Here is a 27,340-nt window from a genome sequence, read left to right as displayed (position 1 = left end):
TCCAAACCTCTGAAAGCACGGTTACTGGGAGGGAATGGTTTGCAACACACAAACGCAGCTCTGTAAAAGTGCCCAGGCTGGATGAAGGCTCAAACGTCAGTGCAAGGAGAAAGTCTGAACAAACTCTCTCCTGCCCTGCTGCTGTCCTCTTCCAAAACACACTGTTTATCTGTCAGTTTAGAACAAGGCCTAGGGAGGTGGGAGGCAGGCCTGGGAGGGTCACCTAGCATCCAAGCTCCTCAGCCACACAACTGCACGAGGCTGAGCTGAGCAGTACACACAAACACAACTAATTCTCCCCAAAAAGAAGACGGAAGGCAGCACACTGCCATGCCAGGCACCCTGCAGATGAGAAGATTGAGGGGAGCCAGAGGTACCTTTAATCTTGCTTGCATGGTGGAGGGAGAGGAATAACGCCACTCACTTGAGTGTTGCACAATTCTTTCTAGCACTGAGTGGCAGAAAACAAAAATTATAGATGCTTCCTCAGATAAATGTTTCTGAAGAACTGAACATAAATTACGTTCAGGAAATAGCATTATGAATGCCTCAAGTGCTTCTGTTTTCAATAATCCCAGAGTAATTCTATAAACCCGGGAATCAGTCTCACCCAACTCCAGGATCACGGCCCAGGTGACGTGGGCACACATATCCTGAAGCTCCAATACTCAACTAAAGTGGCGCGAGTGAAAATGATCCTGGGTATAATTTACACGGACACAGGAAGGTGGCTGAGCCCCAAACCCCTAAACCAGGAAGACCAGTGTCCTTCAGGGGCCTCACCTCTGTCCTTTCGCAGCCTCTGGGAACCACCACTCTGCTCTCTACTGACACAAACGCCCCTCCCAAGGTACAACACCAGGAAGATCATCATTCAAAACTGAGGAACGTGGCAGAACAAAGCTGTCAGGAGATTTTAATCACCAACACCACTTGTTACATGACCCAAAGATGATTAAAATCCCAGGCCCTTCAAGACTGAATGCTATCTATACTTAAATGCATTTCATCACCATATTGGGGGGTTATTCCTTTGTTTTGCTGCAAATATATCCAACTGCTGTAAAAGGAAAAGGCAATTTGTTAACGAAGCTTCTTGGAGTGTCTCAACAGGCCTCGAGGTAGGATAAAAGGCAGGACTTCCTGGCAGAAACGCTCAGCTCTGAGGTCAGGTGGAGTTCTTGAGCACCAACCAAGGCAAAATAAGGTCGAAGACCACACCACACTTTCCTCAATCACATCTTCATTCCACCTTTCCTTCTATTTCTCACGACTTCACTGGGAGAAATTGTGCTGAAAGAAAATGGAAACACACACATACATAGGAGACCCTACAGATGCTGAGAATGGGTGCAGCCATCACAGTCCGAATGTCCTTTCAGGGCCATCTGACCTGGCTGGGATCCAAGTATCCGAGGGCAGGATTGTATGTCAGACCCGTGAAGCCAAGATTACAGCCACTGAACGGCAGTTTTCCATCCCACGGAAACCGGCCTTGGTAGGGGCTTCCTCGGGGACCACCGACCTCAAGCCACCACCCGTCAACTACTTCAACTAACCTACATCATGGCAGACGCCTCCCTAGGCAGACCAGCCCTGCCCAAGTCCTGCTTCATGGCAAACCCTCCAGACAAACCCTCCAGAGGTCCTTGGCCTCTTCCGGGAGGCTGTGCTCGGAAGGTGCCCTCATTTACTTCTGTGGCTCTGAGACATTTAACTAGAGCCCAACACATTTCTTCCTGTTCACATAGTATTGAGTTAAAAGACTTTTATGAGTAAACTTTCACTGGGAAAAATACCATTTCCGGAGCCCCAGTGACCACAATGAAAATGTTTTTACCTTCCCTTACATGACATCGGCAACGCCAGGTCCAGGAAACGTTCTGGATCTCAGATAATGGCAAATCCACTCATAGTAAGTCTTGGTCTTGTTTCACAAGCTATCAAATGCTGCCCAGAAGCAGGAAAATCCCCACAACGTGGCAGGGAGGGGCGACCAGCGTGAGTTCTAAGGCCAGACCACCCGGGTCTGCCGACAGCGTGGTGAGGGGCAAACAGTGCAGGGTCTAAGGCCAGACCGCCCGAGTCCCGCTGACAGTGTGGCTTCAGGAGTTTCCTAAACCCTCTGCTCTCCAAGTTTCATGTCAGAAAAATGCAGTGATAACCGTGTCCACCTCGTTTAAATATGTATATATATACACACACATATATATATACTCCAAACCTACAGCCCTATAAAGGTCATTAATCCTAGTTATCCTCAAGGCATTGAGCGATCAATAATGAGCCATCCCCCTGGCTGCTGACCTGCCACAGCCCCACCCTCCGGAAACCCCGCATCCACACCAGCCACACAGGATGAGGCCAGGGAAGGAGCAGGACTGTGTCTTGGGAACTTAAACTCTGGAAGCTGAGTTAAATCAGTGCCGCTCAAATCTTGTCACCAACTATCTTGTTAAATTGGGAGATTCCATCTCTGGGGATCTTGAAGGAACCTGAGGTTCTACATTGAGTGAGATGAGCACTCGTGCTGCAATGAGACGGCAGGGAAAGCAACCGAATCTGGGGTCGCAGCTGCCTGAGGCTTGGGTCCCACCGGGAAAGTGGCACCAGGGCCCTCAGGACAGTGGCGGAGGTCCCAGGAGGCAAGTCCCGGTGCAGAGACTCATGGACCCAAAGATTGCTCCAGGGCCAGGAGGGGTTGCTGCGCTGACAGCCACGAGGCAGGCAGCCTTCGAGCTCCTCCAGCTGCCATCCTGCAGGCAGGGAGGACAGTGCCCAGACCACCCTGGGGCTCCCCCCAGCCTGCCAGGCTGGTACTCTTACTCCAGCCACTGACAAGAGTCCCCATGTTGCAAGCTAGGTTGAAACAGTGCCTCAGGCCTCGGGGCACATGCACCCCCCTGCAGGGCTGGGATGGCTATTCCCACACATCCCCAACTCACAGCAAAACTTAAAAATGAAAGTCGGAAGATACAGCCAGGAAACCAATGCTCAAGAAGCAACTCCAGGGTGACTCTTCCTAGAGCTATTGCTATTGAACATCTTTAAAAACATTTCCAGGGTGACTTCCTAGAGCAATTGCTGTTGAAAATCTTTAAAATTCTTCATTTCAAAATTAGCTTTTATTACACTGTCTTCCCTATTCTACCAAGACTCTAGAAAACAAAACCATTACAATTTCCAATTCTATCTTATAGCAAGTTAGAAATACACGTTTCCTCAAAGGATTCTACATGTTTCCTTGGCAATATCCTTTCCACGCCCCATACTACTGCCCACAACAGAGAAGGCTTTTCCAACTCAACCCAACCCAACCCAACCCAACCCAACCCAAGGGCCCTGAGATAGGCCCCTAACGAATCGTCTACAAACTCTTGAGACAGGCTTGCCCTGACAAATCATCTGCAAACTCCATCTTCCATTAAAAACAGTACCGAAAATGAGCATATTACCACTTTTTAAAAATTACTGTAAAGTGGACAGTGTTCAGTTCTGTGAATTTCGGCACAAATATTCCCATAATCATCATCACACAAGCAGAACAGTCCAACAGCCCCAAACCCACTCACGGGGCCTCATAAGCATACCCTCCCATTCTCAGCAACCACCCCCTCCGTGTCCTCCCATGACTCGGGTCTATCTTTTGCGAGCGTTGTGGCAAAACACTCGCAAAATCACAATTTCCTGGGCATCGTGCTTGGAGGTGCACCCAGGGTGTCCTGTGATCAACAGCCAGGCCTCGGGACTGCTGGGTATTTATTATTCCACATATGGCTGTGGCACATTGTAACCTGTTTTGGACAACTATAGACAGCGCTATTAACATCTGGGCACAGTTTTTCTTAAACATCAGATTCTGTTTCTCTAGGGTAAATACCCAGGATTGGGGTCACCGGGCCCCACGTTTGTGTGAGTTCAGTTTTGTAAGAAACCGCCAAGCTGTCTGCACCGTGCTGAACCCCAGCATCGCACAGGAGTCCCGACTGCCGGTCCTCACCAGCACCTGGGGCTGTCGGAAGACCTTAGTCAGGCGCTCCAGCAGGGGTGTGAACAAATTCACTGCGGCTTCGGTGCACATCTCGGTGCAACCAGTCACGCTGAAGGTCATTTCAGATGCTTTCGGGCCATCCTCCCGTCCTTCTCAGCGAAGCATCTGTTCAGGTCCCTTCCGCTTTTAAGTCAGGTGGTTTGTTCTCTGTCATGAGCCGTGGGAGTCCTGTGCATTCTGGATACGAGTCCTTTGCCGGCTGCATGGTTCGTAGACATCTTCTCCCCATCTATCGAAAATGTGTCTCTTCAATTCCCTAGGGGTGTCTTTTATATTAGAAGTTTAATTTTGATGAGTCTTACCTACTTGTTTTCTTCCTTGATTATGGATCATGGTATGGCTAAGAGCTCTCACCCTAGGTCTCCACAATTTCCCTTTCTTCTGCAGGTTTTGTAGTTTGGTATTTTACATTCAGGGCTATGATCCACCTTAATTTTCATACAGAAATTTCTCCCTGTTTTCACTCTTTTGCATATGGCTGTCCCATAATTCCAGCACCATTTGTTGAAAAGACTCAAATTCCACTGAACTGCTTTTGCATCTTTGGATCTGTTCTGGACTCCACTCTGTCAGCTGACCCGTGTGTGTGCATCCTCAGCATAATTTATGACTTTAGTGGCTGTCTCTGTGAAAAAAAGTAACTCTGTCTGGAAGCAAAAACTACATTAGAAGTGCTCTAAATAAGATTCTTCCTGTTGTCAGGAGAGCAAAGCCACTGCCCTAAAGCAGAGGTGAGGCCTCAACAGCTCCCAGGCACAACCTTAACACACAATGGGGAAGGGAATTCATTTCAAGGGCCACAACATGAGACCAGCATAGCCATGAAAACTGCAATAATTTCACAACAGAATGAAATTCATAAAGAATTGCTCAGAAGCGTGTGATAAGTTACATAAATCACTGTTCCTTAAATTCTGACGGTTGACTAGAACAGAAATAGCTTCACGGTACAGTTCAAACAGGAGAAAGGTAGGTAGGGGTGGTTTCCACACCACACAGGGCCTGCAGGAAAGGGACACTCTTCCTCTAAATGGGAGATCCCGGGAGTGATGTGATAAACCATGGTGAGAGTCACAGAACTGTGCAAGCCGGAGTCGCGGCCTTTGCCCCACCACGGAGCCTGTGTCCATGAACGACGAGGCTCAAATGTCAGGCCGGGGCAACCGAGGCAGTTATCAGGGGACAAGAAAACGAGCGCACGGTGGAGGCAAAGGTCTGAAATCGCGCGGCAACTTCGAGTCAAGTGGGACAAACTGACTCAAAATACAGGTTCCAAAAACCACCACAGAGAGCTGCTCCTCGGCTCTGGAAAGGCTAAGTGACTAATGCCCACACTGAGCATCTGCTCCCAGAGACGACCCTGGTGACCTAAGGCCCAGCTGCTCCGAACCCGCGCCGAACCTCAGTGAGGAACTTTGTTGGTATCTTAGAGCACATTGACATGTTCCCTTAAAATCTGGTATTTCATCAACAATGCAGGCGCCAGCTTGGACTCATACACATTTCGATTAAACAAGATAATTTACACCCTGACCGTGCCAGGTAAGAGGTTTACTACAATCTTTAAACAGAGCCAGAGGCTACAGTCTGCTCCTACACAACACCATGTCTCTACAAGTTCGATGGGTTTTTACTTTCCATGTCTTCACTTGCCTAGTGCTAGAAAGCAGATAAAAACAGAAGGAACCCAGAAACACTATTGAATGAGACTCAAATATCTTGCAGTCATCATCGAGATGAGATGTTTATTAAACAGAAATGTTCTCCCCTGTAGAAAGCAGCACACATCAACACGCACCGATAACTGTCGCCAGCATTCCAGATCATCTTCCCTTCCATGGCCACAGTGCAGGGCAATGGACCACGCACACCTGCAGACCCACGGAAAGCGGGGTGACACGGCCGATTCTTGTAGCGAGCAGGCCAGGGTGCACTCAAAGAGCATCTCTTTCCAGAGGTCTGCCATGGAAAGTTACACATTTATTCCACGAGTTAATGGCACTGCACCGAACATTTCTGTAAGAGTCTCTAAGCAAGTATTTCCTTCTGCCTACAATGGCCCGACACAAACTGAAAAAGCTCTTGGAGCTGCCAAAGACTTCAATATCCCCTTAACTATTGTCATGCACATCCATGTGAAGAGACCACCAAACAGGCTTTGTGAGCGCAACATGGCTGTTTATTTAACCTGGGTGCAGGCGGGCTGAGTCCAAAGAGTCAGCGAAGGGAGCTAAGTGTGGGGCCGTTTTATAGGATTTGGTTAGGTAAAGGAATATTACAGTCAAATGGGGGTTGTTCTCTGGCGGGCAGGAGTGGGGGTCACAAGGTGCTCAGTGGGGGAGCTTTTTGAGCCAGGATGAGCCTGGAAAAAGAATTTCACACACACAAAAAAAAACCATCGCTTAAGGCAAGGACTGGCCATTTTCACTTATTTCTGGTAGAATGTTATCAGTTAAGTCCAGGCAGGGCATTTGCACTTTTGTGATTCTTCAGTTACTTCAGGCCATCTGGGCGTATATACGTGCAAGTCACAGGGGACGCGATGGCTTGGCTTGGGCTCAGACGCCTGACAACTACAGTCTTTACTTTTAAGGTGTGGGGTAAGATCATATAATCCCCAACTAAGCTCCTGATGCTGTGTGTGGCATCCAGCAACAGCACGTTCCATTCCTGGATTACATTTGACTCAAGAGTCCACAGTGAGAACGATTTCTGGTGAATGAAACACCAGGCAGGAGGGTGATTCCGCTGGGCAGCTCTTCACACACAGGTGATTCCGCTGGGCAGCTCTTCACACACAGCCCAGGAGCTGAGGGGAGAGGAAGAGGCCCACACGCGTCCACCGTGCTCACGCCCCCTTGGAATGCGCCCCACTCCTAGAGACCCGGACCCAAGGGAAATCTGACCTGAAAATGGGCAAACCCTCACTTTGCAGAGGGACAGGGACTCGGGGCCACAACTTGACCTCAGAGCAACACAAGTGCAGACAGCACCCCAGGACACCCTCTCCACCCAAATTCAAGGAGGAAAACCAACGCCCCGCCCCCTTGCGGAAACCCCCGGCTGCTGGAGAAGACGCCTGCCGGCGTGTGCAGCCTCTCCCGTCCCACGTTCCGGGCTCAGCACCTGTGCTTCAGCCCTGGCACTGCTCGCCACACCCACAGGTGTGCCAGGAGGGGCAGGTCCTAAGGTCTCCACTGCACCAAAGCCTGCAAGGCAAAGGGGCAGCTCCCTCCAGCAGGAGTCCAGAAGCACACACTGCACCAGCGTCAAGGCATGAGAATTCTCCCCTCGGTCTCCGAGTCTCCAGTCTGTTGCCCGCCACGGTCTTCTGCCAACGGCGAGGCCCAAGCTGGGCGGCACATTTGGTTCTCACCATTTCCCTTGTCAAATCAATACTGCAAACATATCCAATTCATCCTGTCACTAAAAATGAAATAATCCGCCATCTCCATCACAGATGATGCAATCAGGTTTTCATTACTTGGGTTTTTGTTTTGTTTAGTTTTTTGGTTTTTTTCTATTTTGAGATGGTGTTTCTGCTCTGTCGCCCAGGGTGGAGTGCAGTGGTGCGATCTTGGCTCCCTGCAACCTCTGCCTCCCGGGTACAAGTGATTCTCCTGCCTCAGCCTCCCAAGTAGCTGGGATTACAGGTGCCTGCCACCATGCCCGGCTAATTTTCATCTTTTCAGTACAGACGGGGTTTCACCATGTTCACCAGTCTGGTCTCGAACTCCTAACCTCAGGGGATCCACCTGCCTCCTTCTCTCAAAGTGCTGGAATTACAGGCATAAGCCACCACTCCCGACCATTACTGGTGTAATTTCTAAGCCACTCTCTCACACCCACTCCCTTTTTTTTTTTTTTTTTTTTTAAGAACCAGCTTTATGCCTATATTTTTTCCAAGAGAACCAGTTACCCCATTTCAAGTACAAATAAGACACGGTGTTTAAAAACCAAAAATGCCCATTTGCACAGAAGTCTCCAAATACCCAGTCGATTTAAGCCTTGAGAATAAGATCAAGCTGTTGGCTGAATACAACTTCCCTTTCCATCTGTCTGCCTGTGAGTTAGACACAAGGATGAAGCCACGAGCTAGGGACATAAAGGCAGGAACCAAGGTAGCGGAGATTCCAAATAAAAGCTGGAAGACCAACACAAATGCACCACACCCTGCACACCCTCCTCTCCTTCCTTTTCAGAATTTCCAGAGGATGAAACAGGGACCTTCTCAGACGTCCCACGATGCAGGCGGCCAGAGGGGAAGGCGGCGGCAGCCTGAATGAGGCGACCGGGAAATCACATTCCACAAACAGAAATTCTCCATGTGCTTTACATCCTCTGTCTCTGAAGAACTATGCCAGGCTAACAGTCGCTAGAAAACCGCATTCAAGTGTCATTTCCCATTTCAAGCAAAGAAAACAGTGGTGGGGCATGAGGGAAAAACATAGCCATGTGTTCTGGGCTATTAAATAAGGTTTTTTCTGTTATAAACGTATAATTTTACATTCTCAGATTTCTGTATAATTGATATGCTTCCTAATTAGCAGACATAGTAATAAAAAGTGAATTCCAAGTGTAAGATCGGAGGAACCGTTCACATGGCTTCAGGTTCTGCTACTGTGTTTCAACTTAAGAAAATGGTTCTGTGTGTTGGTAACAAGGCCTGAGAGTCTGTGTGAGAGTCTGTGTGGCTGTAATCAGGGTTCGTGTTGGCTCCCTAGCAGAGGATGTTACACTGTTACATTATCTTCTACAAAAAATCCTGAAAAAATGAAGGCTGAATAGACATACACACCCACCCAAAATAATCCAAATGTCCACCGATATGAAAAACAGATGAATTACGGCTTCCATCGTGGAATATTCTTCAGCAGTGAAAACAAACTATAGCCACAGGTGCCAACTAGGATAAAGACAACCTTTTAAACACGCTTAAAGTGAACTGACTAGGCAGAATTCCTTGATTACAGGCATCTGCTCCAAAAGGGTACTGTTATTAATCCTGTGATGTAGAATGATAGTTAGCAACCCTGTTTCGGGGCACATCTAGAAAAAAGCAAAATAATGACTACACAATTTTAAATTCTTTGTAAATTATAACTATTACTACGAAAATTCTAAAAATGTGAAAATCTTCCCAACTGTTATTGGACACGCTTCAAAATAAATACCCTGGCATTGCTTGCCACACCCACAGTTGTGCCAAAATAAATGAAAATATAGCCCAAGGTAGTAGAACTGAAACCTGAAGATGTACGAGCCGTCCCTGTCTCGCTATCTATACATCGGGTAGAAATTTAAGAGCAGGTAGTGACACTGCAATGCAAGGCTCAAACCAACTGGGTATTTGGAAACTTCTATGCAAAGTGGCATTTTCGGTTTTTAAACACGGTGTTATTTGTACTTCAAACAGGTAACTGTTTGGTTCCCTTGGAAAAAATATAGCCATAAACCTGGTTTTTTTAAAAAAATACGGGAGTGGGTATGAGAGAGAGTAGCTTAGAAATTTTAAAAGTATCAGCAGGGAGCAGTGGCTCATGCCTGTCATCCCAGCACTTTGAGAGGCAGGCCCAAGGGGCCTTTGAGGACACCGGTCTCCTCTGCTGCCTGCCTGCTGGACTGACCCCCCAGGACATTCACTGGGTTTCCACCCCTGTCTCATTCAACATCCCAAGGGTGGTCTTCATCCTCGTCTGGGGCTCAGCTCTGCCCCAATTTCCTAAATCTCTGCCTTCAGAGCCTGAAAACACCCACGCCCAGGGTCACCCTAAGTCCAAGTTTACCCCAGAGAGTCCCAATTTTATGTTTTCCAGGCATCGCCTTAGTGATAATTTATCCTGTAAATTCCCACTGCCTTCACAACTCACCCCTGCTGTCTCCCAGCAGAACCCACTCAGATGCACATGCCCCAGACCCACACCCAGGTCTGTACATGCTGCCCTGCTCTACCCATGTGGGGACCACCTCTCTTTCTTGAGGAATCAGCTGGCGATCATCTCCTTGTGGAGGGCTGCCCTGACTTTCAACTCTCTCCAGCAAAGGCAGAAGCCATCCTCGGTACTTCCCCAAAACTCAGGCCAAGTATGAAGATGGCGCAGATGCTAGCTGTGCCTGGGATGCCATGGGCAGGGTCCCCAGATGCTCTGCACATGGCCCGGGGCACCGCCTGAACACAGCAAGTGCTGAAGAAACAAAACTGACGTGCGCTGACCTCTGATAGGGCCTCCTTCACCATCCACATCTGTCTCCCCTCTGGACAGTAAAATCCACAAGACACAGAGGGCTTGTCTCGCTCATCTTCAAACTCCCAGGGTCACCCTGGTAGGTAAAGGGGACTCAAATGTCTTCTGAAGGAAGCGACTGGTTAGCTGCCAAGTTAAAGGGCCTCTGAAATTCAGAGCTCTGCATAGCAGTCCAGCACACTTTATTATGAATGACTCCAACCACAGCAGAAGTGGCCGTGGAACCAGTGCTAACCAATTCAGGGTTTGTTCACTGTTTCTCAGTTCATTATCACAACGCATTCTCACAGAGCAGCTGCGCACAGATCCTCAGACATCTACACAGAGTGGGACGATGGCGCCAAGTCACGTCAACGTCCTGTTGCAGACTGGGAGACAGCAGTCAGACACGGACCCAGGTAGAGCACAGACCTCGCGTTAAATCGGCTCCGTGTAAACAGCACTCCCTGCCAGGCCCTTTCCTATCTGCACAGCTTCTACAAATTCAACTCTCGCACCTGACACCTAAGAATACTGCACACCCCCATGTGAATCCCCTACTCACCTCCCAAAATGACCCGGCATGGCCGAGTACAAAAAATTTCAACATAAGGGAACTGGAGGGCATGTGGGGCTTTCTCGAGTCCCTGCTGCCTCCTGATGGGAGGGCCCAATGCTTCACACCCCTAGTGAAGGGCGGGTCTCTTCGGCCCCCAGGCTTTGACCTGGAGCTTAAATCAGCATTAACTAATTTCACCTTCCAGGACCAACTTCAAAGGCCTGCAAAGCCAGAGAAGGGAGAGGAGATGGAACACGCCCTCACCTCAGATCTGCTGCAAGCACACACTTCTCAGATGCGTCCCAAGGTGCACAGCGTGTCCGATGCCTGTTTCACATCCACCGACCTGCAGGTCTTCTATGTGGCATCAGCCTCCTGGGCACTGGGAACAAGAGGTATAATGGCAAGTCCCTTCTGCAGCAAAGCTGAGGCAAAGGGACCCAACACATTGGAACTGACCTTTTTCTGACAGTATCAAAACAGAAGGAAAATACTGTACAGTCAACTCCCCCTCACGCAGGTTTATTTACCTGTGACTCAGAGGCCATGACAGAGAACTTCAGGTTCTTACCGATTCCTATTTTCCCCATCCAGGAAGCCTTTGTTTTTAATATCGTACGAACTTGCCATTTTGTAGGCCAAAAACAGCAAATATTGGCAGTTTCCTACAGTTCAACTGAATAAAATATGATCATGGCCTTTTGTGAAACCATGAAGAAAAGGTGGATATCTCAATATGTGTTTGTGTTTCCAGACTGGCTTTGTTCCTGAAGCGGTAACTCTGTTCACTCAGGATATTAGACACTGAAGAATAAACATCAATATCCCACCAAGAAAACCAAAGGAATGAAATAATTTTGCATCCACCTTGGAACCTTTTTAGGACAAGGCAGGACACAAACTTCTAAAAAGCTGCAATTGTCCCTCTGTATACACAGGGACATGGATTCCAGAACACGCCCCGAGTTTACCCAAATCTACGTATCCACAGGAACCCACGGCCACCCTATGGAACCACATGTAGGAAACGTCGGCCCTCCACAAAGCCAGGTTTTTTCAGTAAGGGTTTGGTTGGAAAAAAAATTAACATAAGTGATCCTTCGAAGCTCAAAACCCAAGTTGTTCAGGGTCAGCTGCATTTATTACTTGTGTCATATCTGAGGCCTGAAAGCCATCTTTCTCGATACCTTAATGTGACGGTTAACAAACTAACTGTTCCGATTAGAAAGAGGAAAAAGCTTATTTTTAAGCTGACAATGAGAGTGGATGCGGCTACGGTGAACGGAGAACAGACCTAAGCAAGCACCAAGGCTGGGGTGACTGCCTGTGCTCAGACCCACCAGGGCCTGTTCTTCCATCTCCCTCTGCTGAAAGGGATAACCTCCTTCTCCCCCACGACTAAAGGGCCTTTTTAAAATATTCACACGAGAAGTGCTATGAAAAGCTGAAAGGTCACAGATAACATTTTTAAAAATAAACATTAACGTAAGCATTTAATTTTCGTATAAGGAGTAAGGAAAGGATCCAGTTTCAGCTTTCTACTTATGGCTAGCCAATTTTCCCAGCACCATTTATTAAATAGGGAATCCTTTCCCCATTTCTTGTTTCTCTCAGGTTTGTCAAAGATCAGATGGCTGTAGATGTGTGGTATTATTTCTGAGGACTCTGTTCTGTTCCATTGGTCTATATCTCTGTTTTGGTACCAGTACCATGCTGTTTTGGTTACTGTAGCCTTGTAGTAGAGTTTGAAGTCAGGTAGCGTGATGCCTCCAGCTTTGTTCTTTTGACTTAGGATTGTCTTGGAGATGCGGGCTCTTTTTTGGTTCCATATGAACTTTAAAGCAGTTTTTTCATACGAAAATTAATTCAAGATGGATTAGAGACTTAAATGTTAGACCTAGTACCATAAAAATCCTAGAGGAAAACCTAGGTAGTACCATTCAGGACATAGGCATGGGCAAAGATTTCATGTCTAAAACACCAAAAGCAACGGCAGCAAAAGCCAAAATTGACAAATGGGATCTCATTAAACTAAAGAGCTTCTGCACAGCAAAAGAAACTACCATCAGAGTGAACAGGCAACCTACAGAATGGGAGAAAATTTTTGCAATCTACTCATCTGACAAAGGGCTAATATCCAGAACCTACAAAGAACTCAAATTTACAAGAAAAAAACAAACAACCCCATCAAAAAGTGGGCAAAGGATATGAACAGACATTTCTCAAAAGAAGACATTCATACAGCCAACAGACACATGAAAAAATGCTCATCATCACTGGCCATCAGAGAAATGCAAATCAAAACCACAATGAGATACCATCTCACACCAGTTAGAATGGCGATCATTAAAAAGTCAGGAAACAACAGGTGCTGGAGAGGATGTGGAGAAATAGGAACACTTTTATACTGTTGGTGGGATTGTAAACCAGTTCAACCATTATGGAAAACAGTATGGCGATTCCTCAAGGATCTAGAACTAGAAGTACCATATGACCCAGCCATCCCATTACTGGGTATATACCCAAAGGATTATAAATTATGCTGCTATAAAGACACATGCACACGTATGTTTATTGCGGCACTATTCACAATAGCAAAGACTTGGAATCAACCCAAATGTCCATCAGTGACAGACTGGATTAAGAAAATGTGGCACATATGCACCATGGAATACTATGCAGCCATCAAAAAGGATGAGTTTGTGTCCTTTGTAGGGACATGGATGCAGCTGGAAACCATCCTTCTTAGCAAACTATCACAAGAAGAGAAAACCAAACACCGCATGTTCTCACTCATAGGTGGGAACAGAACAATGAGATCACTTGGACTCGGGAAGGGGAACATCACACACCGGGCCTATCGTGGGGAGGGGGGAGGGGGGAGGGATTGCATTGGGAGTTATACCCGATGTAAATGACGAGTTGATGGGTGCTGACGAGTTGATGGGTGCAGCACACCAACAAGGCACAAGTATACATATGTAACAAACCTGCACGTTATGCACATGTACCCTAGAACTTAAAGTATAATAATAAATTAAAAAAAAAAAACAAAAAAAAAACGTAAGCATTTAACAAGCCCATTACGATTTAAAAGAAAAAAAAAACGGTATTAAGTTCCTGGGTGCAGGGGCTCATGGCCGTAATCCCAGCACTTTGGGTGGCCGAGGTGGGCGCATCACCTGAGGTCAAGAGTTTAAGACCAGCCTGGCCAACATGGTGAAACCCCTTCTCTAACGAAAATACGAAAATTAGCCAGGCATGGTGGCGGAAGCCTGTAGCCCCAGTTACTTGGGAGGCTGAGGGAGGAGAATCACTTGAACCCGGGAGGGAGAGTTTGCAATGAGCCAAGATCGTGCCATTGCACGTCAGCCTGGGCGTTGAGTGTGAAACTCCATCCCAAAAAGAAAAAAAAATATAAAGTTTTCCTTCCAATGAACCTATCATTCAGCCACCGAGGTATCCTATAGCTACTTATTCAGCCATGAGATACACCACAGGCGATATAGGCGAACAGGACACAGTTCTTCCCTGAAAGAAGGCTGCACCCTCAACAGAAGGGAGGCACATACTCCGAATGGAATCGGCATAGGAAACAGATGCTGCTGCAGGTTGAACTGGCTGCACAGAGCACCCACTCAGGTGTCTGAGAAACAAGGAGCCGCTGGTGCCATCACCTTCCATACCTGAGCTGGGACAGTGGGGAGCCTCTCATCACCAGGGACAAAGAGCCCCAGAACCACACAACGAGCTTACAAACTCACCAAGGCGATGACTGAGCAATGTGTGTGGAGTGATGCGAACACGCAGATGTCAGGGCCACGCGCGGCATTGGTTTTGTGCATCAACCTGAGCATGCCCGGGGTGCCCAGATGGCTGGTTCTGCATTATTCCTGTGTGAGATGCATGTTTGCCTCTGGACTGAGTGGAGACCCATCCTCGCCGGTGTGGGGGGCACCACCCTATCCCCCCAGGGCCCGAGTAAAACAGCAAGGCGGGGAAAACTGGGTTCACTCCACCTCTCTGGCTGATGGGCCAGTGACATCTGTCTTCTGCAGCCCGTGCTCCTGGGTCTCAGCTCCTCAGACCCTGGTCGGATCTGCAACCTCCGCTTCTCAAGTCTTCAAGCCACACCCTCTCAGGACTATAGCTTGCAGGCTGTGGGTCCTGGGGCTTCTTGGACTCTGTAGCCCCTGCAGCAGGCCTCGCCCTGGAGACACACGCACACCCGGCTGGCTGTCTCTCTGGAAGCCCTGACTAAAAGTCGCCCCTAAAAGTGGTCTTCAGGGTTTCTTTCTAGCCCTAAGATCCCAGCGCCCCTCCTACAATTCTAGGCGGAAAGGTGAACGGAGACCAATGGACAGAGGTGTGTGCGAGGACACGCCAGGCAGCAGCACTGGGCAGGAGGGCACTAACGCTCACTAAGCAAAGAATCAATGCTGCTTGCCACAAAAATGAGAGCAGTAAAGATTTCTTCAAACAGAAATGAGTTTGTTTCATGATTTGCTCTTAATACATAAGAAAGCATAAAAGTAGGCCTATTAACAATTACGTAAGTCTTTACAGGCCCTTGAACTACTTCTGTCCCTTTGTGTTTTTATAGAAAATAAGCCTGAGGTTAAAGAGAATAACGTCACTGGCCACAGCTGGGGCCACGCGAGGACACAGCTTATACCCCTGAGGTCCCTGGGTGCCCCATATCCTTCCCTTGCTATTTATGGAAATATGGGAGAAACCAGGAGGTCTGAGCGTGGACATGGCCGTGCTCCCAGGGGCCGAGGAAAGCACCCATCTGTCCAGTCTTCCCTCCACCCCGCGGTTTCCTCTTACTCAGACTCTTGGGCTGACGTGGCTCATGCACTCAGCAGCGCCATCATTAAACGTTTAGCTTCGCATCACGAGGGCCTCCTCTGGCCTCCTCTGACCACTCCTGAACCTCCAGTCAGCACTAGTCTGCAGGACACGCGTGGACAAAGTTGATGGATCACGGCCCCCAACGAGGAAGGTGCCAGGCAAGGAGTCGGAGAGCCGGGGATGGAGCAGCCCTCACCCAGGGAGGCGAAGGCCAACAGCGGCCACCACCGAGGGCCTCCCTTCCCACCCTGAGGGCAGCTCACCCAGGGAAGCGAAGGCCGACACCGGCCACCACTGATGGCCTCGAGGGCTCTCCCCACCCAGAAGGCAGCTTCGATCACATTTCCCATAGCACCAAGAGACCTCTGTATTGAGCACAAACCTTTCCAACCTTCGAATCAATAAGGAATCACAACACAGACATTCCCTCAATCCAAATGGCCAGCCCACAAAACAGACACGCAATTATACACATTTCTTGTGGGAAAATCAGTCAGTCCCTGGGGCCTCGCGCCAGGGGTGGGGGAACATCATGGGGAGACGCCCCAGCCCCAGCCTGGTTCCTCCCTCTACAGCTCCTTTTCCCTCCTCTTCCCCCCAACCCCTTCCCACCCCCTCCTAGCCTCAGAGGCTCCTTCCTCAAATTCTTTCCCCTTGATGAAGTCATTCATGCCCAAAATACAAGGCAAAGTCATGGGGGCTCAAGAGAAAATCCATACCGTGGCTCGCGTTTTAGATTCTCTTAAGTTTGAGAATAACCAAGCAAGAATCTTTGGCATGTGAATGTGGTCTGAAGGCATCTGAGCACAATGCCCGGCACTGGCCCGGAGTGGATCATGGGTGTCTCGGACATCTTCGCAACTCTACACCAATTATTTTGAAACACACCAGCAGAATAGAACCATGTGAATAGCTGCTTCTTAGTTAAAAGTAGGAAGAGACTCCAAAAGCTGCCCTCAAGGAACATCCTTCCCACCAGGAGTTTTCTGCATCGGGCCCTTCAGGCACAGGCAAGGCCCCCGGGCCCAACTCCCTCATCCCTGCGTCACAAAGCAGCAAAGACGGTGGGGAATAAAGCAAATGAAGGAGTCAGTCCCGCCCAAAACGGGCTCCAGAAGCCACAGCCACTCTCCCAGTGTGGGAGCCAAGTTCAGAGACCTGGAAACACCAGCGTTCCCAGGGAGGAGTGCAGAACAATGCCATTTCCCTCTAGTTTAGGGAGACACCACCCCACGTCCTCTAGCCTTGATAGAAGAGAGACTTCACATAAATGATTTCAATGACTCCACCACACACAGAAAGTGTGCTAGGGGCTAACACACCCATATAAATGCCTGGCAAAAACACACTAAATGAACACACAGATAAGCAAGGTTCTCCTGTTATCCACCAAATATTCAGAAACAAATCCAGTAAGCAATCTCTTTGCAATCAAAAGACCAATTCAGAGGTGCAGATTAAAAATAAACATACAACTGAACCCTTAATACACCAAGAACCAATTTCCACGGAAGTGTTATCACATCACCACCTCCCAGCTGAAGGAAGCAGCACTGGCCGCTGACCAGCTGTTCACTCATGGGTCAGTGAACGAAAGGCAGTGCTGTCCAGGACAACGATGAGATGTTAACCTGAAAAGGGCAAAATTGCAGAGGCTGGAGGGACCTCCCAGGTAACCTGGCCCCCTCAGTGGACAGAGGACCCCCGTGGGGCCACAGAGCCCAGAGCTCCAGTGTGTTCGGGGAAAGCACTCAACTGCAAACCTGATGATGTCCGAATGCCTTCTGCCCTTCTGCGTCTCTGCCCCACTAACAGGGAATCCGTGAATGCTAAGGAAATGTAACTCATTTTACAATATATGTAGATTTTTAGCAAATTAAAGATAAACAGTGACAAACTTTGAGAATTAACCAAAATATAGTTCAGTGAATGCCCAAACTCATAGCTAGTCTCCAAGAGGTGATAAGCTGTGTGTGGTGGTTAACGCCTGTAAATCCCAGCAGTTGGGGAGGCTGAGGCAGGAGAATCACTTGAGCCTAGAAGGTTGGGGTTGCAGAGAGCTGTCATTGTACTACTGCACCCAGCCTGAGAAAGAGAGTGAGACTGTCAAAAACAAACAAACAAAAACAAATTAAAGGAGTTCAAATGAACTCGCCCATACCCTTTAAATTTTCATTTGGGTACATGGGGTGATCTAGTTCCTTTTTCCCTTGCAATACATGAATAATCTAATAATTAAATATAATCTAACAATTATATGGGAAAATTTAATTATTTTCCCATTTCATTATTCCCTATCTCAGGGAAAAAGTTAAAAGTATTCCCTATTTCAGGGAAAAAGCTAAAAATCATTTTAAACCTTCCTTCCACAAAACAGTATACTCAGTCATCTCTATCTGCTTTATCATGTGGAATTCAGCTTCACATGCTTACAATGCAGTTTTTGTTAAACAGCGTTTCTGTAGACAGGCAAGAGAAAGAAACACTTGGTCTATGTAGAAGCAGCAGAAGACACGTTTTAACAGAAAAGGGAGAAGATACCACCGTGTGAATCTGGAAATTCTGTCCTCATCTTGTCCACACACACAGAAAACACCCAAGCACGTGCCTAGTGTCCAACAAGAGCACAGAAAGGATAGGGATCCCTCCAGTTGTTTAATGACCAGCCCCACTTGTCACCGCCACATAACAAAATCCGCACGGCAACTTCAGCACGTTTCATTCACGATTCCACGGAAATCAGGCTGAAGAACATACAGATGTTTTGCCCACATTTAAAAATCCAAGTGTGGGACTCATAGAAATAAAACACATTATGGGTTCACTTCACTTTTCCAAATTTTTACTTGGAGAAATCTATAAAGTTCTTGTCAGTTACATCCTTAAGGTTTTCAATAATTTTTCAATGCAAAGATCGGGCAAGACTTGTAAAGAGGTACACACATACGGCCCAGCGCGGTGGCTCACACCTATGATCCCAGCACTTTGGGAGGCCGAAGTGGACAGATCAAGAGATCAGGAAACCGAGACCATCCTGGCTAACACGGTGAAACCCCGTCTCTACTAAAAATACAAACAATTAGCCAGGCGTGGTGGCGGGTGCCTGTAGTCCCAGCTACTTGGGAGGCTGAGGCTGGAGAATTGCATGAACCCGGGAGGCAGAGCTTGCAGTGAGCTGAGATTGCACCACCGCACTCCAGCCTGGGTGACAGAGGGAAACTGTCTCAAAAAAAACAAAGGAGGTACACACATTCATGCCACATTCTTCTCTCAAAGAGACAGGCCCTTTCTTAAGATTCCAGAAGTAAATGTGGTTGTCACCCTGCTTTTGAGAGGATGGGCTGTGTTTTTTTTTTCTTTTTTTTTTTTGAGACAGAGTCTCACTCTGTCGCCCAGGCTGGAGTGCAGTGGCCGGATCTCAGCTCACTGCAAGCTCCGCCTCCCGGGCTTACGCCATTCTCCTGCCTCAGCCTCCCGAGTAGCTGGGACTACAGGCGCCCGCCACCTCGCCCGGCTAAACAGACTTTCCTCCATGCACCAAGGATGCACCATGGGGGCAGTGCTGCCCCCGCCTCCCCAGTCTCTGCTCAGGGTGGGGCAAGGGGAGCTCCGTTGTCTCCCGTATACACCGTCAACAGGCCAGGTGCTCAGAAGGAGGCTTCCAGGACTCGCTGTAGGCATTCGTCAGCAGGGCAGGCAGTGCCTCGTGCTGGTGGGCATCCAGCAGTAAGGGAGTCTTGCACTTCACTCCCTGGGCCCAGCCCCTGAAAGAGGGGAAAGAGACACCTGTATCGTAACTCATGTGTATTTATAGACACACAGAGACTCTGCAGTGCAAGGTGCAGAACTAGAAGGAATCATGGAAATAAGAGGGAAGACATTTGGTGACGACTGGCAGAGCCACCTCAAGCCTCAGCACTTCCTGCCGGAGCCCTCACTGACCAGACTCCTCCAGGGTCACTGCCACTGCCTTGCCCAGCTCATGACAGGGCAGACAGTGACAGAGCCTCAGAACAACCTCCCACTCTTTCCTCACCAGCCCAGGGTACGAGCTGTTCATGAGTGTCCCAAAGCCTGAATGCGGGAACACAGAGGTGACTGAGCAGAAAGGGGGACAGCCACAATGGCCGCGGGTGTGCAGACATTGCGGGGCACCCCAGCAGCCCTTTCCGTCTTAAAGAGGACGGCCACTGGTGTGCGGATGCTCCCGCGTGACCCAGCCGTCCTTTCCATCTTATAGGGGAATGGCCACGGGTGTGCAGATATTCCCAGGTGCTCCAGAGACCTTTTCACCTTGAGGAGATTTTCACAGTCTCATATCAGTCTCCAAACTATTCAGTGAGGTTGGAGGAGTATCACTGTGGACCAACACTGATTGGCACCAAGTAAGGGCAATTTTATAACCATGTCTCAACCATGAAACAATCAGGTCTTTGGCCATCTGGTCTAAGCTTTTTCTGTAACAAAGTTGGATAATTAAGTTGAACTTTGGTTTTCCAAAGCTTGTTACAGAAACCACATCTTCCTAGGTGTGGCTCTGTGGTGTCACGAGGGCTCTGGCGTGCTCTGAAATGAATTTGCCACTTCAGCCTACACTCTACTCCCTTGTTTGATTAAAGAAACCCAAAAAGCAGAATTTGTTTTGGCCAATCGCGTGCTGACCCATCATTGCATCATAGAAAGCAAAGTCATATAGATCAATTCATTATTACCACTCCAAAGGTTTAGTAAATCTCCAGATAATCAGGCAAACATTTTAAGAAGCTACATTAAGGTTTACAATACTCAAAATTTTAAACTACATCCATGCTTCAAAAAACCACCATTCCCATTTTAGATGGCCAAATGCATATGAGAAAGAAAGAAACGTGCTGAGCGCATTTTTTGGGTAATCTTATGGAGAAACTGCCACTTTAAAAATGGCTCTAGTCCCTGGCTCCAGATGGGTGTGGTGGGTTGCCTCACTCAATTTCAACTCCACCTGAAGCTGGGACACTAGAAATCCATTCCCACACTCCAGGGCACCAGAATTCCCACTTCTGGAAACAGCCAGGAATGCAGACCTGTAGCAGAGAATTCTTTCCTGCCCACCCTAACTGTCCTCTGTGGAAGGCGACAGTCAAAGACAAGTCCATCCCCCTAGGCGCAAATGCACCACGAAGAACCATTTCAAGGTGGGAAGTGATTGATCAGTGGGAACAGGCAGTTTAGCTAATCACTTATAAGGCAGAGAAGGGGGGTTTGAAGGCCTGTACCTGGTCTTGTCCTCGGTAAATGGTCATCCCACCAGCCAGCCTAAGCCACATGGGAACGGGCTTCTTGAAGTAAAAGTGGGGGCGCAGTTGTGGGGAAGGGGAATGTCTTAACCATCACTGTTTTGAAGGATCACAGGGCTCAGGCAATGTTCAGTATTATCACACACCAAGGTTTTTACAGTCTGAAGAAAACTACAGTCCTAAGGTGTCAGTTCTCAAAGTCCTTAAGTTCCTCCTGCTAAGATTCCCAGAGGGTCTCCACTTCTTGCACCGAACCCCAACTTGCACAGGCACCTGCGTCCTTCTCCTGCAGCAAATGCAGATAAGAAGCTGTGGCTCTGCTGCAGTAATGATGCCATGCAGCCCTAACACCCCAGCAGAGCAATGGCTCTGGCCTGAATGTCCCCAAAACCTCATGCTGAAACCATCTCCGAAGGGATACATTAAGAGGTGTGGCCTTTGGGAGGTCCTGCTCTCAGGACTAGGGTTGGTGTCCTTCTTGGGAGGCCTGGAGGAGCCCTCCTGCTCCTCCACCACGTGAGTTCTGACGAGATGACCGCTGCCACGCAAGACCCGGCGAGATGCTGCCGTCTGTGAGCCACAGGCCCTGGGGCACCAGATGTGCAGGTGCCTTGACCTTGGACTGCCTTGACCTTGGACTTTCCAGCTTCCAGAGCTGTGAGCAATAAATGTCTCTTTACAAATCACCCAATCGACAGCAGCCGGACAGAGACAGTAATGTCACAACATGAGTCACTTTCTCAGTGGGCCAGAGGACTCCCCATGAGCCACCACTGTAAAGCAAGAACTCCCTGGAGGATGGAAAGGGGTTCACAAGGAATTCTACCCAGCACCAGGGTGTCTGTCCTTTCTTGCAGGAAGACAGCTGAGCCATGGCAGGAAACTACAGGGTGGGTGGGGCTGGACAGTAATGTGTCACCTGCTCATCTAAGCCTCAGTCTCCTGCCTCTCATCACGACAGTGGGGGTAACACCCCCCTCACCTGAGCTGTTGGGGGAGGTAAGAGTGCTGGGTGATTAACAATTGTTAGTTCCACAGAAATAAGGCAAAGAATCTGCCCCATGTCTTATAAAACCAAATCAGCCCAGGAATTCCACATCACTACTAATTTGCATGGGAAAATACCACATTCTCCTAAGTTCTGGCATGTCATTTGTATTAATACAGTTTGCAGAGTTTTCACATACTAAGTATATAAAACAGGAAAATAAATCATGCAATTTGGAGGCTGAAGCAGGAGACTCACTTGAGCACAGGCGGCGGAGTTTGCAGTGAGCCGAGGCCTCGCCACTGTACTCCAGTCTGGGTGATAGAACGAGACTCCATCTCAAAAAATAAAAATAAAAAAAAGATTTTGCTTCTTCATACTAGTAAAGTGGGCAGACTCTACATGCCAACTCTTATTCAAAGGTCGCCTAACACTGACTCAGGAACTCTGGCCCTGATGTGCTTGGAGTTTTAATCCTAGCAGTGTTAAAGACCACTCCCCCAGGAGCTCTGAACAAGTACTCCAGGTATACGCTGAACAAGACCACACACTCTGACCGAAATCTAACTTCCCAGACCCAAACTACAGAACCACAGAAGACACTGCTTCTGTCCAACTTTTTGTTCTGCCATCGTTTGTGTCCATTATTTCCTACAAACCATCTCATTAGAATTTAGGGCACACAAAAGGCCAATACAACAGGGTTACTTTTCAAAGGTTTGGAGGTGAAGAACAGATACAATGCATTAGCTTCCTATTGCTGCTGCAACAAATTACCACAAATGCAAACCTCCTCTCAGCCCTGGGAGTCAGGAGTCCCAGGGCTGAAGTCAAGGGCTCAGTAGCTTGTATTCCTGCCTGGAGTCTCCCAATTCATAGAAGCCACCATGCAGCTTGGCTCACAGCCCCACACCCCTCCTACCACTGCCCCGGCCTCAGCCCTGCACCCCTCCGGACCCTGCCCCTGCCCCACACTCGCCCTCACCCCCACAGCCCTCTGGCCTCTATCTCGTCCTCAGGTCTCCTCCTCTGAGGCAGACCCTCGTACTGCCTTCTCAAAAGGCACATGTGAAGACACTGGACCCGCCTGGACAACCCAGGGTCCTCCGCCATCTCACTGTCCGTTACACTCACATCTGCAAAGCCTCTTTTGCCATGGAAACTTCATTATACTAACAATCATTTAACAAGTCCATTATAATGATGTGAAAATTGGCATTGTTTTCCTCCTAATGAACAGATCAGTCACCCATGTAACCTATAAATATTTGACTATTAAATATACAATACTGTAGGAGACAGAGATGAGGAAGACGGTTCCTCCCTGAAAGACGACTGGACCCTAGACGGAGGGATAAACATTCTGAACAGAATCAACATAACTCAACATTTGAGTCGGAGAGGTCAAGCAATAAGACGTTCAAAAAAGCAACCAGAAAGTATGTACTGTGCCTGTAGTTCACATCTGCGCCTGGCGTCATGAGCACGAGCATGCGGACACGCACACAGGGCCCAAGTGTAAGATCAAATATAAGGAGCTTTCCACTGTAGTATTTAACTAGATCTTATGACAAAATAGCCTCCTGATTTTTATCCAAAAAGTTCTCTGTAATTAAGGAAATTAATTTTCCCCTAAAAGGCATTTCTCTAGCTATCATTCCATATAAACTAAATGGGCATATTAAAGAAAAAAGACAAATGTTTGACTTCGGGGGTTTGCCTACGACTTGAATAAGCATGATTTTCTTCTGGCCAAGCAGGGAGCAGCTGGACCAGACTGGAGGGAAGGAAGAACAAATTTCCACTCTGACCTCAGTTGGGCACCAGAGTCTTCCCTGTCAGAATGTGGGTGTGGTGCTTCCCACACACCAGCCTCTGAGGAAACTCAGCCCAAGGGTGTGGGAAAAGGCTGTCTACTTCTGAAAAATCTACAAAGTGCAGACACATCAAAAGCTTCAGAAGACTGTAAAGGGCCAAGGAGACCACTACACCCTTGGAGTTTACAGAAAATGGTCAGCATCACACGTGCCTGAGGTCCAGGGTCAGCTCCCGGCTGCCGCGACGCCGTGAACGCAGCCCTGGCTTCCCCTCTGATGCAGAGAGCTGGTCACTCTGCCGGCAGCACTCAGAGCTCAGAACATTCTAGAGGAAAGCAACGTGTCCCTTTTAAAATGGGGAACCGGGGCAGCACGACTGAAGCTCTACGACTGTCTCAACTACTGGGTTTCGGGGTAGCATTAGGAAATCGTGAGAATCCAAATCTCAATTTCATACAGATTCCAGATTCACTGCAGGTTCCAGAATTTCCTGAGACATTCTTCCAATTTATCACTCAGGATTCCCTTGCCAAAGCTAATAAAGTCTACATTCCTTACGGAAAACCCACCATAAGCACCACCACAAATAAGATCAACTGACTGACGCCCGCCCTTCGCACCAAACATAGAAACTGTTACTCACACAAGACTGTGCTGGAGGCAGCTCTCAGCTGAAGCCGAATCTGTGAGACTTCATTATCCCCCATTTTGGATCGAGTGTGAAGACTGTCAGCAAACCAGGGCCCCAGTGTAAAGCAGAGAACAGATCCTCTGATGCCTGCCTGAACATTTCCTTCCCACCTCTGTCTTGGATATTGAACACCCTCAGAGCTACTGAGTCACCCACATTTGCAGGTCATTTATCCAGCCACCAGGATAACACAATTATGCGATAAAAATGCCTTCTCAGGGCTTTGTCATACTCAACAAAGAAGCTCAGAAGGCTAGGTAAGCGCAAGAAAGGGGGAAGCATCCTCCAAACAGACAAAAACCAAGGAAAACCGTGCAGAGACTCGAGAGAGAGAGCAGAAACACAGCCCGCTGTAGCCTTTCAGGTCCTGCTGGCCGCAGCCCTGCGTTAGGTGGCACGATTTCCACAGATGCATCCTGCTGGGCCCACTTGAAAGGTCCCGCTTGCGAGACACTCACCCCCACTTCCAGCTCCTGCAAGACCCGCTGCAGCCCCACTCCATCCTGGGGGCCGACTGTGCAAGTCTTCCCGGCGAGACCCCTCAGAGCCTACTCAGTGTCTGAGACTGGGAAGCACCAAGGATCCAGAAAGGCACAATCCCGTTCTCCTCGTGCTGCTTTCTGGGTTCCACGTTGTCTAACGAGTCCTGCATAAACCCCGGGCTGGGGAGCCAGCCAGGGCCCAGCAGCACCCAGCTCATGCGCTCCACTCACCCCACAGAGGACCACGGAGGCCCCAGCACGCTCTGTCCACGGGGCAAGACACCAGAAACAGCCACAGTTCAGGGTTCTGCCACCCGCCCCGCTGCCGTCATTACCTCCTGGGATCTGAATTCTCATTGGTTGCAAAGGTGATCCCACAGCTCCGCTGCCTTAATTACCTGCTGGGATCTGAAATTGTATTGGTTGGAAAGGGGATCTCATTGCTCAAGCACTCCCTGCTGCCTCCTTGCAAACAACATAAAAATTCCAAAACCCCTCGTAAAGAACGTTTACTATAACCTCAAAACAAGACACATCCCGAGACCAAGGAAGATACACACGCACATCTGACACCCGGTGGACGTCAGTGACCGACGCCACGGCTTCCGTGTGGCGTGTGAAGCAGGAGGCCTGTCACGGTGACTCAGGCTGGGGTCTGAATGGGGGTCTTCCAAGCAACTAGGCAACCAGGACGCACACCCCAAAACCCAAGTCCCCGCACTCATGTACCTGGCAGAAATGCTGCGTGGCCATCGACACCAGTTGTGAACCAAGACCGATCTGTGTCCTGTGGCCCTCACAACGTCCGTACATGCCTGGGCCCAGCAGAGGCCCGCACGGCACCCTGCTCGCCTCCAGTGGGGCTCTCTCCTGCCAAAGGGGATGGCCCTGAAGTCCGTTGAGATTTCCAAAGCTCTACAAAGTCGTGCTTCCTCCTGCTTGTTCAGAAGGCCTAAAGCCGTGAAGACACCAGTGAGAATTGACCTAGCCTCTTAAGGCGGCTCAAATACCTAAACACAGGAACGCTGGACCTCTCTGCCCTCGAGAGCAGCCGATAACACACTGGGCTAAGCAGAAGGTACAGATGTCACATCCAGAAGCCAGTGGCGCTCAAGTTTGCATTCCAGGAGCCGCCCATGTGAGTCCCTCCAAGGCTTCCAAGTCCCACTTGATTGTTTTCATCGTATCTCTATAACATCAGAGACATTATATCTCACGGTATCTATGAGATCGTCTCCACTTTTATGAGCACATATGCTCCCTGACTTACCATGGGATGAAACTGTTCCAATAAACCCAGCGTAAGCTGAAAATATCCTAAATAGAAAGTGCATTTGACACCATAGTTTCAACTTACAACGGGTTCATCCAGAGGTAGCCCATCTTGGGCCAAACAATGCACTGAGTGTGACTAGTTCACACCATCACAAGGTTGAAAAAAAAAATCAGATATGTAACAATTGGGAGCCAGGGACCCTCTGTATTGGGTCTCCTGTCTTCAGAGACAACAGAAACCTCTTCTTAGACAAGAATCACAATTTATAATCCTCAAAATGTTAAACTTAGTTTAACAATCTAGACGTTCAAACAAAGCCAAAGTAGGCCCACAAGGCCGTTTGTGCCCTTCACTAAGACGCACGACTCTGTAATAACCCTCACCACAGCCCCTCAGGGTGGGTCCCAGAGGCAGTTGAGGCTTGTGGCTACGGACACTAACGAAACCAAAATCAGAGTACGCAGGTGCAGTCAAGTCATATGACTTCTCCACTAGCATATGCACAAATGTTCATCAGCAAATCTCATCTTCGCTTTACCTCCCTCCCATGACCTAAAAAGGAGTCCACCACACACACCCATACACACACACACCACTTCAAAAACATAATTAGTACTTGCATTCAATTCTGGGCATTCGGAATAGACCTAATGGGTGATTAAATCTCTCCTCCAACCCATTGCTTAGTCTTCTTAGAGGATGAAGGATTTTGCATAACACAAGTCAACATATAAAACATCTGCTATAGAAACAGACTTTCAAGTGGTCCTCATTAGAGTGATTCAACTAATATACAAAGGACCCAACACACAGCACAGTGTATATTAGAAGAATGATTAATTTGTTCCCCTAAAAATCCTAATATCTACACAGAAAAAATACCCAATACACATTTTATCATTCTTTACCAGTATAGTCATACAAAGGAGTATCACAAAAGCAAAAGAACAGATTTGGTTTGACTCACAGTTCTAAGTTTAATATAAAATTGCTAAAACCACCAAGACAAACATGACTATGAAATATTTAACGATCTTCACCTAAATTCAAGTCACCATTCAACCACCAATACCTCTGCTCTCCTTACGGGAACTTTCCAAAAGTAAATTCTGGAATTAACAG

General features: G+C 48.3%; 1 long non-coding RNA gene across 2 annotated transcripts in view; it reads right to left on the bottom strand.

The window, feature by feature from the left end:
- Positions 1 to 6,196: 6,196 nt before the first annotated feature.
- Positions 6,197 to 27,340, bottom strand: part of LOC139361291 (uncharacterized) — a 32,436-nt gene continuing 11,292 nt past the window's right edge. The window contains exons 2-4 of one of the 2 annotated variants that reach the window (XR_011618836.1): positions 11,099 to 11,216; positions 7,178 to 7,449; positions 6,198 to 6,860 (exon numbers count right to left, since the gene is read on the bottom strand). This is a non-coding gene — a long non-coding RNA (uncharacterized lncRNA). Of the gene's footprint in view, positions 7,450 to 11,098; positions 11,217 to 27,340 lie in introns of both variants that reach the window. The other variant, XR_011618835.1, reaches the window with a different exon arrangement.

This window comes from Macaca nemestrina, unplaced genomic scaffold, assembly GCF_043159975.1.
Source record: "Macaca nemestrina isolate mMacNem1 unplaced genomic scaffold, mMacNem.hap1 Scaffold_138, whole genome shotgun sequence".
NCBI lineage: Eukaryota > Metazoa > Chordata > Mammalia > Primates > Cercopithecidae > Macaca > Macaca nemestrina.
This window is presented reverse-complemented; position numbering and strand designations above follow the sequence as displayed.